The sequence below is a fragment of the Ascidiella aspersa genome, chromosome 2 (assembly GCF_963924565.1).
Source record: "Ascidiella aspersa chromosome 2, kaAscAspe10.2, whole genome shotgun sequence".
In the NCBI taxonomy this organism is placed as follows: domain Eukaryota; kingdom Metazoa; phylum Chordata; class Ascidiacea; order Phlebobranchia; family Ascidiidae; genus Ascidiella; species Ascidiella aspersa.
In genome coordinates, this window is record NC_139448.1 from 32,312,849 (window position 1) to 32,327,460 (window position 14,612).

The following is a 14,612-nucleotide window of genomic DNA, read 5'->3' on the forward strand; positions in this document are numbered from 1 at the left end:
TATATTATAGAACATCGCAACATAAAAAAGGCACTTACCGATTTTCACAAAAACAAGCGTCGAAGAAGTTAGGAAACGCAAAACACGTATTTGAGAAAAACTAATCAAGAGCAAAGATAGAAGTGGCGCGACGACGGACTAAATTAAATGGGCTATTTGTTGACTAGTTGTTAGTTGCATAAACGACTAGCAGATCTCAAAGTTTAAATTGCGTTTGCGGTACTCACAACAGCCAAATATTTCGAGTCATGCGAATTGGGACTTAAATACTTTTTGTCAAAAATGAGATTAATTCACTATATAAGCTTGTCATTTCTAATCGTGAGCCAAATGTTAATATTTGTAGCGGCAATTGCTTCCACCAAGAAAATGTCTACCCATGGTAAAGGCCTCGCGACGTAAACTTAAATGGCGGCCTGCTATTTGCGACCTGTTTTAGGTAATTTGCCAGTTGCTAAAACCTTAACTGGTGGTATTTTACACAGTGCGTTGTCAATTCTACTTTTCTATAACCTTCGGCCGGTCGGTAAACGTAAAACCCAATGCAGACAAATTCTCAATTGAGTTTTTATCGCTATCAATGGGTTAGTAGCGGAAAGTTTTATTAAATTGAAACTGTGGCAGAAATTCAAAAAACCCTTGCTGAGTTGTTCAAATCCAACAGCATTTTTTCCATTATTGACCTCTTAAATGCGAAAAGCTGTAAAAATGGGGAGTTACTTCTTTAAAAGACGTCAAAAAGAGTCTGAAATATTACTCAGAAAAGAGATGACCGCGATAACACAGCTCATCAACGATAACAACGACATTACGTCCTATGGAATGGCGGTTGGTGCGGTAGCTCCAGGTATACCAGGACGCAGTACAGAAAATACGAGCGAACTAACAAGTGTTTAAAGAACGGCGACGGCGGATTTGGGCCAACAAAACCAAATATGGCAGGAAGTGTCGGTCCAACTGGGAAGGGGGACCTTGAACCCATCAAATCTACCAGCTGTATTATTACGGAACCTATACCACTGTGCTAAGCCTTTTTGCCCGACTAAAAATTTACTTGCTTTACGAATCATTCACAGAAGAAGTAATATTTTATTAGAAACCAATTTTTTAAATTATTCATATTCCGAACCCCTTATAACTATAGGCCTCTATTGATAACTAATTAGCGATACTGTAGTTAAATTAATTTAAACGAATTCTTACACGTCAATTATTACATTCAACAAATGTTGCCGGACATTCAAGAAAATCTGTCAAATTGCAATACACTCGTGGACCCCCTAGAACCATTTAATAAACCCGTGACGATATATAGTTTGGGAACCACTGTACTAGGTTTGTCTGGGCTTTTTAAGTCAACTTTTAATCTGAATATACTGTTGCTGCTATAAATATTGTGCCGAAATTTAATTTGCCCCTTGGGGGAATTTTCAAAGGTTTAAGAGGGAGAATTTTTGCCGAAATTTAATTTACCCCTTGGGGGAAATTTCAAAGGTTTAAGAGGGGGAATTTGTAAATTGCACTTTTTAGGTTCTTTACCGTTAGAGTTGGCATACATCAGTGGTTCTCAAACGGGGTGCCATTTCTAATGCCCGAATGATATTTGAGAAATTTTAGGAATCTGATTTTAACTCGTACAAATTTTGGTGTATGATTAGAGTGGAATAAATCCATAACTTCCTACGTTGAGTAAAGTTGATGTGTGTTGTTCCAGTTCCGTTTATTGTGACATTCTAGTGATTTACTCAGGGGGATATCTTGTAGGGGTGCCCCCAGGGCTGCGGAGTCGGTTAAAAAAAAAACGATTTTGTCGAGTCCCGAGTTGTCGAGTCCCCAGCTCTGACTGTACAGTAGGCCTACCATATGTCCTCTTTTAGGGGGATTTGTCCTCTTTTCTCAAGAAAACGAAATGATCCTCCGAGGACGCTCAAAAATGTCCAAAAGTCAAAGAACGTGTTAATTTCGAAGCTGAATGCAATGCTTGGATATGGCACGTTTTTCTCAAACGTAACATGGTTCGAAAATAACTATTTTCGGTTTTACTATACCTTATTATTAGGTTAAGCGCCATCCTTTTCGTTTTCAATCACATATTTCGCTGTTTCTGACTCATAGCTAAACAAAAAAATCCTTACAGCTGTAGGGCACATAATATTGCCGACTACTGGGTGTAGGCCTACTAGTGTTAGTCTTTAAAGTTTATTCCATTACAGAAGGTCGAGTGGAAGGAAAGCAAGAGTTCTGCCCTCAGCGAAAGACTTGGGCGGTCTCCAACAAAGAGAGTATATACCAGGCTTTCTCAACCGTGGCCCTCGGCCTCCTTGGCGGGCCACGTGCAATCGGGCATACCTCTGTAGCTATATTGCAAAACCAAAGTGTCACTATGTTCGAAATTTGCAAGTTAAATCAAATGTGTCATTTTTATTATGACTATAAAACTTTCTTGTAACGTTTCGTAACAATGTTTTCTGACACGTTCTTTGACGGGTCAGTAGGCATGTTTAAAGTATGTAATATTGAACTCGTGTTATTACAAAAGTTACGGTTGAAACAGTGGTCGGCAAACTGTGGGCCGCGGCCCAAATGTGGACCACAGACTCATTTTTCATGGCCCGCGAGTTACTTTCGAATGGCTTTAGTGTTATAATGTAGTTGTGGGCCGCGTGATAGCTCTACAATCATTGCACTTTTTTATAAGTTTGTGTGCAATGGACTTTTAAATGGGCAAAGAACCACGTGCCAAATGTGGTCCTGATAGCCTGTCGAACTATATTTTTTGCCAACTTAAACTTTATGCAGTTAAAAACATTTTCGTGCTTGGCGCGTATCATCTTTTATACTATGTGTTACATTATGATATGGCAATGTTTGGGGGCATAATGGCGCCGTGTAATATTTTAACTTAAAACCAAATGTCCTGGATCCGCCACTGTTAGGTAGTGGTTTACGTAGTGGGCATCGCAATAGCCATGAAAAGAGTATATTGGGCCGCGACAAAAAAGTTTGCCGATTACTGGCTTAAACGAACGTTCGCCATTGGAAAGTTTGGATAAAGGCCTGTCGCTATGGCTAAACAATTACTTTGCTGCTTTATATGTAGCCAAGTAGTGCGGAGTCAGCGTTGTTTTAGGCGTCCTATTTACTTGGTGATAACCTTCGCCTAATCCCTAAGTGTGCGTCGAATGCTGCTGGGCGATAACGTGTAGCCCAGTGGTCGGCAACCTGTGGGCCGCCGAGTCATATTTAGTGGGTTGCGAGCTACTTAGAACAGTTAAGTGTTATCACATAGTTGTTGGCCGCGTGACAGCTTCATTTCACTGTATTTTGAAATTGGCGTGGCTAAGTATTTTATATTGTCTCAGCGTGGCCCACGTGACAAATGTGGCTCTGAGAGTGCCTGTCAAACTATATTTTTTGCCAACTTTAGATATGTGAACGCAAATTTTTGTCGAGCTTCGCGCTTAGCTTTTATTCTTTGTTTTATAGTGTCATTATGGCTTGCCGATGTTTTTGGTATCAAGGTACCGCGTACAAGGCGCCGTGTAAAATACCTTACCTTGCTGTCAACAGCCTAATCCTGTGTGAACTTAGACTCCCTACGGCCAACAACATGCAATTTCTACCAAAATATATATAGTTGTATTTTTTAACCAACTTTGTAATATGGGCATTGTATCATGAGTAACATTTATTCAAACTTTAAAACAAGATAATGACCAATAATGTATTTCTTTTATGGGTAAAAATTTTTACGACATTGTGGGGGCCGCCATTTAGCTGTGGAGATGCTTTTTTGCGTTTTGTGCACTAAACTTGGTTTAGTTGCATAACACCACACCGGTGTGCTCGCGAACAGCACGTTTCTTAAATTACTTGAACATACGTCGTTACTTGCGAAGTCAAATGTAAGAATTTTTATGCACTTTTGTAAGTTTTATATTTAAATCTGTTCAGCCAAAAAGCGATATTTTGTGATTTCTTGCATTTTATGACTTATAACTATACAGTTCAATTTCTGTCAAATTATACTATAAATGATTTCGAACAAGTTTCCGTTTCAATCCTGTCATGTGCCATATGCGCCACGTATCCACTGTTTTCGTAGTGGTCACGTAGTGAGCCTCTGAAAAGCGGAAAACTTGTTTAGCTTATTGCCAGGTGCAGAAATTCGCAATTTTCTTGAAGGGCGTTAACTTGTAACAACAAACTTGTAAAACGAAAGTATGGTGCAGACTGCAAGTTTACTCAAAGTCAATTTTAGGCGAATATTTAGCGAGGTTATGCACAGCGTATTTATTAAGTAATAGTAAAGCATTAATAAAACGAAAATTCAAAAATCATTTGACGAATCTAGTAATGTTCGCTTGGCTCAGTACCAAACAGTGCTGGATATAAAAAATACCTTTGTAAGATCAAGCTTTGTAATGACGACTATATTAATTTAAATTAAAATGACTGATTTGTTATATTATAGAAAATTACTGATTTTGTTAAACTTTTAGAAATCTTTAGAAACTTAGTGGATTTATTCTTTAAATAATAGCAATATTTGTTAGTAACATGAAGAAATCAGTTAAACAAATAACAAGTAAAAACAATTATTTACAACACTGGTATTTTTATGACCAGGGTGTCACGAGGGTTGATAGCCTTTCAAAGAGGGGCACGAACAAAAAAGATTGAGAACCACAAAAAGGTTGAGAACCACTGGGATATACAGAGCATACAGACAGACAAAAGAAAAAGGCAATTAATACAATACAGCAGAAATATAATCTCTGTCGTTAAAAACAAGCCTGCAGAGTCACACACAGCTATGGGGAAATTCTCTTTAAAATTTGGATGTTTGGATATCATCTTAAGATTTGCCTAACTATCCATAATATCAAGCGACGGGCTTATCGTTTTTGCCCAAAACGTTATAGCTTCCTAATCAGTTAACAGAAAATGTGCGAAACCACACAATGTAACGGAAAAACACTTTTTTTGCTTAAATGCTTTTCAGAGATAGTAAAATTAAAAAACACCAAGGGGGTTTAAACCAAGGTTAAGCAATATGTGGCAACCTAATAATAGAAACACGAAAACAACCAAAATACTTATACACTAGTTTTCAACGTAAAGGAGTGATAAAATCTTATTGGAACGACTTATACCACTCCAATAAAGCTGTATATGCCTCTGTTGCATTGGTGCTCTCTACATCAAATCCTTCAATAAAGCTGACACATGACTTTTTATCCATTCCACGAGATAAGCACTGCGCATACAATTGTTCCGCCTGAAAAACGGATGGTGAAATTAGGAGTAGAGAATCATTGTAGTCTTACTCGTTTTACTTACGTGCGTAATCTGAGCTTGTGTGAAGTTGATTGCAATTCTCATACTAATACCCGGAACATCGGTGATAGGCTTGCCTCTCATAGGACCGCTCAACTTGACGTGCTGTACACTGAATCCGGGTGCATTTTGGATTGACATTTTTAATGCAAAGCGCCTATGTAATTAATGACTATACCTATACACAAATTCACATGGTTTAATTGCTATAAACATACAAAACGCTCAAAATTATATCGTTCAAAATAGATGGGAACACACAATAAGACTTAAGAAGCAAAAATATCTAAAGCAGGGTAAAACATAGTATTAACAGCGATGCCAACAAAAAACAAATACGCAGCAATAACCACGATTGAATAAGTTCTTAACTCGTTCACAAATGACAGTAGGAAGAGTGCTACAGTGGTCTTTTTTCCAACTGTGTGTCATTCCGACGTTGATTTTATACTAGTTTCGGTCATATTTCTGGACTTTATATATAAAGCATATAGCGCCCTAAAATCCTTAACGTTACACCTTCTTGATAGTTCCCAAGCTCAATGATTTAAGCATTGCGACAGAAACACTTCTTAGATTTTATCCTTGCAACCAATTTAGAAGGATAATGTTTGTACATACAAAATAAGACACGTGCGAGCGAAATCATGAAAACAAATAACAAAAAGGCATTAGTACACAATAACAAAGTATCTGTTGAAATTTTATAGTGACTATTCTTCACTGATTGCACAAATACCACATGTGCAAAGCTAGATAAACAAATTCGAATTCTAAATCGACATCTCGAAAGTCCTCCATATAATAAAAGAAACACTCCTTGATTCCCCCTGTTTGTCTAAGTGTGCTGTACAGTTGTTCTGCCTAAAAAACAAAATAACATTAAACCCGCCGAAGCAGTGCTTTTAAACCTAAAAAAATCGTTCGCACTTTGTTATTTCGGAAAAATTTCATTTGCACGAAACAAGCACAGTAAGTTTGCAACCTTTTGTTTTAACAATGTAAGTTTGCAACCTTTGGTTTTAACAATGTAAGTTTGCAACCTTTAGAAATACAGTAACAATGAAAGGGTTTGCTTATTGAAATCGTGGGCATTAACTGATTTAAAATAGATAGCCTAAGCTGCACTAAAACCCTGATGGAATATAGTGCTGCACCTGTAACGCACAAGTGGGCGCACCAGCTTGTTTAATTATTGCATTACACATAACAAAAAAAAAAAAAAATATCCGAATTACAATATTTTTCATTCGCGCTAAAGACAAACTTATTAATATATATGAATAAACTCTGAGCCTGTCAACCTCAGTTGGTAAAACCAGGGGTGAGCAAACTTATCGGCATGCAAACTTAATTGCGAAATTTTTTGAAGATTCGCAAAATTATTTTAAAGATTCGCAAAATATGGATTAGGTTTGGTGGATTTTTGTGCAACCATGTGAATTCACAAAAGCGTTCTGTTGTGGAGCATCACAAATGTAATTGCAACAGTCCAACATCATTGTTATTTTTTTAAGCGGCCGCATGCTATGTAACATCACAGTAATATTAAATCTGGACTAAAGACCAAATGATTTTTAATCATTGGTTGCGGACTCAGTGTCTTACTTTTGTTATGCCTTTTTGCATCAGTTTATGTCCAGTCTTCGGCCCAATTCCTGGTATATCGGTGACATTTTTTTGGTTCATCCTCTCACTGACGAACTAAAATATTTTTCATAATTTCATTAGCTTTTTACGTGAGAAACAAAACCTAAACAAATGACCAATTACCTTTAGTCCGTATTCGATAAAATAGCACAAGTTGATGTATGCCTGATTTCTTTCGGCGTCTTGAGCGATATCAAGCTTAAATAGTTTAATAGGATCGTAAATTCCTAGTATTTCTTTAACATCGCGCAAATTCGTCTGTAAGTATCTAGCCAGGACTATATTTTTCGCGTTCTCGTTTTCAGTCAAAATTGAGATTATCAAGGAGCGTTCCCAAAACAAGCCGTGCAACTTTATGTTAGGATGAACTTGACTGAAATAAACTTGCAAACGATGTACTACAGATTTTCGATCTTCCATGGAAATCCCGTCTACTTTAAACCGTACATTCGAAATTTCCATATTTGTCTTGATAATGGTCGTTGACCGGTAATTAATTTTATAACAATATTATTATTACTTACGCCAAGATCGCACTGATAAAAACAAATTTACAAAACCACAACTGTCAGTAGAGCATCAACAATTTTATCGAATTTTCTCATTAAATTGGTTGTTTAATTTAACAAGCTTTATGTTGTTTTATATTAAAAATGAATTACGGTTATAGCCTATAGTTACACATATTTCTTGCTTTACGCAATTTCTTTACCATATTTATGGATATTGCGTCGAATTCCCAAAGCACTTGTTCGCCATACATTCATACGCAAGAGCATATTCCATAAGTAACTTTTTTGAAGAAATCGGTTAAATATATCATTCAACACTCATAATATAATCAGGCCTACCCCCCAAAATATATGTTTTGACAATTTTTACTGTGTAAAACAATACGTGTTTCGTGCTTCGCGCGAACTTCTATAAAATATTTCAGTGTTTTTTCAAGAGCGCGTTGTGAAAAATCTCTTTACTTATTTTAAATCGAGGCTTACTGATTGAAAAATTAGATATTTTTAGGGTTTCAACTGAAGTCAGGACATGCAGCAAGGTAAACGACCTAAACCGACAATTTGTTATTTTTAGTCGAATTTACATTTTTTTTATTATACGTAGCCTGCAATGGTATGTTGCGCCGTGTTACTAATAAACTCAACAAAGTGTAATATGTGTTGAATTATAGACCACTAGTGCTCAAACCTTTATTCTTGCGACACCGTTAGAATTTCGACGTTTTTGGCGACGCACCTAGCTATACAAATTTCGCTCATTTTTGGTTGTTCCATCTGATTGCATTAGACCAGTGGTTCCCAATTTGGGGGTCGATGGACGTTGTCAGGGGGGTGGCCTTGCATTTTTTGTCAAAGGAAATAAAAAAAAAATTACCAATAAAACTAACATTTTGGCAGCAAGAGGAGCAAGAATCATCACCAGACTAACATTTGTGCTTGTGACATTTGCCTGATGTCGGTGTTTATGAAATTACATTTGCTTTTTTTTAATGAATAGTAGAAGCTCAAGTCTAATAGCCTAGTGCCCTAGTATATAGGCCGTGGCCAATTAAAAAGCGAAGAATAGGATTGCGACTTAGTAAAATTCAATGTAACCTCATTTTAAGTCTATTAAATTCTCTGTAATATATTTTAACATATTTTCCACTTGAACGATTTACAGAAACGAGATTATATAAAAACATACATAGATCTACTGATATAAAATAATTGTTTAATTCATATTAAGATCTCTTAGTTTTAGACCTTAAAAATTGTAAATCAGTTCTTATTATTTTAGTTCAAGTGACGTTTCCCATTATTACGCCATAGGCACACAATACACTTTAATTTTTTACAATAAAAGTCTTCATGGTGCAACTAAGATGACGCAAATAAAAATATGGTTAGTTGTTCATATTCATGGCGTAAATCGGGACATGTATGAAAACATCCTGTCAAGAAATGTAAACATTTTGCCAAATTGTATATAATGATTGTAATCTGGTTTTATACCCCCAACTGGGGTGTCGCATTTTTTTTTTGTTAAAAAAAAGTTTTTAAAAAGAGGGTTGCGCGAACAGAAATATTGGGACCTCTATACTATATTTAAAGTCCATCAAACTAAAACGTGAAACAAACAAAAACGCAACTGCACAAACTTTATACAAAAAAAAACAGAGTGCGAAATTTATAGGCAGTTTTGTCACATATCACAATAAATAAGCACGAAACGATTAAATTAACAAAAAATATTGACATTTTTTTATTATTCTCAGTAAAATTCAATCCTATAAGTTACTCACATAGCCTACTTGTTGTAATTTTTCCATAGTTCAGTTTTGCTATATTTTACGAGCAAACGTGCGGAGGCAATGCGCCATACGTTGGCAACCCTTATTATCTAATTTAACGTTTGGGTTGTGCAATCTGCGGCACGCAGGCCAAAATACGTGACCCGCGAGAGGCTTTAATTTCAGCCCCGCGCCACGAATATACATAAAACTTACTGTACTGAATCGAACACAACCGACTTGCGTTTATATATGACTCATTCCCATCGTTTCAGTGTCATTCTTCTATAGTTTAATTGTAGGCCACCGTAGTTGTTGGCCGCATGGTAGTCGAACTTTCATTGCACTTTATTTTAACAATTGGTGTGTCATATAATGTTTTAAATTGGCTCAGCTTGGAAAGACCCACGTGCCAAATATGGTCTTGTGAGCCTGTAAAACTATATTTTTTGCCAATCTTAACTTTATGTAAACGCAATTTTTTCGCGCCTCGCGCGTATATTCTTTTTTATAAAATGTTTTTTATTATAGCATGGCAGTGTTTTGGCCATTAAGCGCCGTAGAATATTTCACCTTAAACCAAATATCCCCCTGAATCCGCCACTATATTCGTAGTGGTTTTACGTAGTGGACCTAAGTAGTTGTGAAAAAAACTACTCTGGGCCGCAACAAAAAGCTTGCCGACCACTGCACTAACAGGTAGACGACGAGATATGCGAGTGGCCCGTGGTCTAATCCGAATACACATATTTGGCCCGGCAGTATAAAAGGTTGCACACCCCTGATCTAGTTTAACGTTTAGGGTTGTGCAATCTGCGGCACGCAGGGCCAAAATACGTGACCCGCGAGAGGCTTTAATTTCAGCCCCGCGCCACGAATATACATAAAACTTACTGTACTGAATCGAACACAACCGACTTGCGTTTATATATGACTCATTCCCATTGTTTCAGTGTCATTCTTCTATAGTTTAATTGTAGGCCACCGTAGTTGTTGGCCGCATGGTAGTCGAACTTTCATTGCACTTTATTTTAACAATTGGTGTGTCATATAATGTTTTAAATTGGCTCAGCTTGGAAAGACCCACGTGCCAAATATGGTCTTGTGAGCCTGTAAAACTATATTTTTTGCCAACTTTAACTTTATGTAAACGCAAATTTTTCGCGCCTCGCGCGTATATTCTTTTTTATAAAATGTTTTTTATTATAGCATGGCCGTGTTTTGGCCATTAAGCGCCGTAGAATATTTCACCTTAAACCAAATATCCCCCTGAATCCGCCACTATATTCGTAGTGGTTTTACGTAGTGGACCTAAGTAGTTGTGAAAAAAACTACTCTGGGCCGCAACAAAAAGCTTGCCGACCACTGCACTAACAGGTAGACGACGAGATATGCGAGTGGCCCGTGGTCTAATCCGAATACACATATTTGGCCCGGCAGTATAAAAGGTTGCACACCCCTGATCTAGTTTAACGTTTAGGGTTGTGCAATCTGCGGCACGTAGGGCCAAAATACGTGACCCGCGAGAGGCTTTAATTTCAGCCCCGCGCCACGAATATACATAAAACTTACTGTACTGAATCGAACACAACCGACTTGCGTTTATATATGACTCATTCCCATTGTTTCAGTGTCATTCTTCTATAGTTTAATTGTAGGCCACCGTAGTTGTTGGCCGCATGATAGTCGAACTCTTATTGCACTTTATTTTAACAATTGGTGTGTCATATAATGTTTTAAATTGGCTCAGCTTGGAAAGACCCACGTGCCAAATATGGTCTTGTGAGCCTGTAAAACTATATTTTTTGACAATCTTAACTTTATGTAAACGCAAATTTTTCGCGCTTCGCGCGTATATTTTTTATTTCACCTTAAAACCAAATATCCCCCTGAATTCGCCACTGTTTTCGTTGTGGTTTTATAAAAAAGGGCAAAAAAGAACGTTTGATGAAACGCGTTTATTTGACAAAGTGGTTATTACATTATTGCTAAGGCCTAAGGGACGTCATCGCGGTAATAGTTTACAATTGATTATATTGTGACCAAGCTAACCGGGAAAACCTGATGGCACTTTCACAAGAACGATCCGACCTGTATTATGCAGGAAAAGCTTTACAGTAAGAAAATAGATCTACAGCAATATATCTCAAAAATACTTATTTTAGTACAAATTGCACCTAAAAGACAATTTTTTGGTGCATGAAAGGACCGTAACCGTCTCTTAATGAAAAAGGCATTTAATTACCATAACACCGTTAATGAAATAATTAAAATCTTCTGGTGATCACAGAAACCAGTCATTAAACGAGCCTGCAAAAATTGCACATGTTTTCTAAATGAGACCGACGCATTGCTGCTGCGTATTTTTTCAGGAAACTTACATTCTTTTGTTTTACAGTTTCCATAAAAAATCTGGGTTGCTGGGCAGACAAGCGGGACCGAGCTATCGAATCGTTGGAAGACCAGGCTTGGTGTTAGACGGAGGATACATTGGTCGCAAGGACGCATTGGAGAAGTGCATAGCCGCTGCCTTTGCAAGAGGTTTCAACACAGACTAGGCTATACTGATAGTTTATTTATATCGTATCTGATTGTATTAAATCAGTGTTTCTTAAACTTTAGTTATTCAGAAAGTAACAATAACGGACAATCCAATATTTAGTAAACAACATAAGAGTGATGCAGAGAGTCGAACCGGAACTGAACCGGACCTTTTTAACCGGTTTTGGGTCAATTTTTAGCGAACCGTAACCGAACCTGAACCGTTTTTTGAAAGATTTTTAGGAGCCGAACCGGAACTGAACCGCGTATTTTGAAAGAACCAGAACCTTAACCGAACCCGAGACCGTCAAAAAAGCGGTTCACTCCAGCATGACGTCATGGCTTGTATTTCACAGAATTAAGTTATGAAATGTTCGAAATGTTACTAACAAAATATTAATATTGATTAAATAAAACGTTGATTTTTTATTTTCCAGATATTTGATTAATGAGTTGCTGTTTTTTTAATACGTCACATAACTTAAACGCCGTAACAGTCAAACAGTTCGACTCCCTGGAGTGAATGTATTTGCAATAAACACTCTTGCAGTAAAGATTTGCAATAAACATTCCAAAAGTTGTAAAACTCACAGACTAATAGGTTTGTTTGCTGAACCGTTTAAAAAAAGCATCCAATTTTATTGTTAAAATTTGATTTTTAGCGGATAATAATTAACCAAAATGTAAGGACCACTGAAGTTACGTTCGATTGGTTACCAGTTACTAAATAGGCCTAAGAGCACAACAATGATATATTATTTATTTAATTTTTTTGATCTTTAAAACTAAAGGCCCAGACAGCCGGGCATTGAAAAGAAAAGAAGTTTAGCGCTTGATTACAAAACCATAGCTAAACTTTTAATCCGAAAATTGTCGTTTCTTCGCAGGTATTAAGGTGATTGGACTCCAACATGGCGGCAGGTGTGCCGGTTCCAAGAAAGCCGGGTACTCCTACAAAAAATATGGCCCCTCAAGCAAGTGTCGGTCCAACGGTGAAGGGGGGCCGTGGGCCAACCAAGTTTACCAGCTGTACTATCACTAACGCTATGCCTGGTTAGCCTTGGCAATTGTCAGCAACAATGCAGTTGTTTTTTCAACCATAATTTGTACTCCAACGGCCGTCAATTGACAAAAAATTGAATGATAAATTTAATTTTCCTGTACGCGTAATTGTTTTGATTGACATATAATACAAAATTGTTTTTAGTTGTGCGTAATAATCAATTTTGGGGTTAAACTTAGGACGGACGACATTTTTAAGAATTGCCTTATGAGATTGCGGAAGTTTCGATAAAAAATATAACTAACTTAATTGTACAAATGACTAAAATTGTTCTTAAGTCAATTTGACACAATGACCTAAAAATTATATAAGTGCTTTATTTCAATACCAATTTCGGTAGGCTTAATTATTTAAAAACAAATTTAGGTGTATATTTGATTTTTAATTTTCAACTGTTTGCTTTATGTTTGTTTTCCACGAAAGGTAATGCTATAGACCAGGGGTGTCCAACTCAAACATGCCGACGTGCCAATTTTGTGTTATAACGTCTTTTAGCAAGTATGTTTTTTCTAATATTAAAAGCGCTTTTATAGAAAAAATAAAAACAGTATAGTGCTATTATATCAGAAGTAATTGTTTGTTGTCGTAATTGCTTGGATTGTTTTGTATTGTGAATAAACAATGACAATTGGCTGTATAAATAATTACCAAATTTTAGCCCCCCCCCCCCATTTTTTGACAATTGGCTGTATTTTGGAGCGGCTTGCGTGCCATTTTTTATTACGTAGCGTGCCTCATGTTGGTCCCTCCTGCTATAGAGAAAGGAGTTGATCGATTTTTTAAAGCAGTTGATTTTGATGCAAATCTCTTGACTTCGCAACCGACTTACTTTAGTAATTTGGTAAAGCTTGCGGTTGAACATTAGGTATAGCAATTACAAGGACTTGACTTTCAGTAAGGCTTGCGGTTGGACCTAAATCATTTCAAAATGACTTGTTTGCAACACTGAACAAAGCCCCTGAGAACAATGACCTAAGTCCGGTGTCGGCAAACTTTTTTGTACTGCGGACAGGCCTCCAAAAACAACAAACTTTTAGTAATAATTTTTGTTTATACATTTCTAATTTAATAAGAACCCTGAGCTAATTTTGCCGTAATAAGTTACAAATTTACCCAAAACGGCAAAATAAAATTACGTCGTAAAAAAAATAAAATATTTGAAAAAACATGTCGATACCTTATAAAGTATAGACCTCTGCCTTATAAGTGATTCTAAAACGCCAGAAAAATTGAAATTTACTGACCAAAAGCGGTTACCACGATAGCGTAGCGCTTGTCCTGGGTTGGCTCTTAGCTTAGCACGTTAATACTGACGTCATTACGCTCTCTGTATTGCAAATCAGACTAGCCCTGTGTAAACGACGAACGGGGTACTTCGAATGGAAAGCGTAACTAACTTCTATTGAGTTGAAAACTGCGGTTTTGATTAAAGAAAATGACAAGCGTCTAAAAGACTGCATTCGAAGTAGATATGTCCAATAAAATCAGATCGTTACTTGAGCGATAATACTTTGTATCGGTAGCGATCTGAAATCAAATAAATTTCAGCATTTAACAAAAGACGTGCGATCTAACCTCGCGTTCCATTTTTTATTAGAAGAAAAGCAAGCTATCCGGCCATTCTGAATTGTAACATGAGTTTTCCACATTATTGTAGCTTTCTTTTGACAGTTTAATTTACTTCTTTCGAAGTGTTTAAATAGGGTTTCCTTTTTTCCAAAATGTTTGTGGCAA

The 14,612-nt window shown here is 36.8% G+C and overlaps 1 pseudogene; it reads left to right on the plus strand.

Annotated features, from left to right (window-relative positions):
• Positions 1-708: 708 nt before the first annotated feature.
• LOC146164964 (uncharacterized) lies at positions 709-12,857 on the plus strand (annotated as a pseudogene).
• The last annotated feature ends 1,755 nt before the right edge of the window (positions 12,858-14,612 follow it).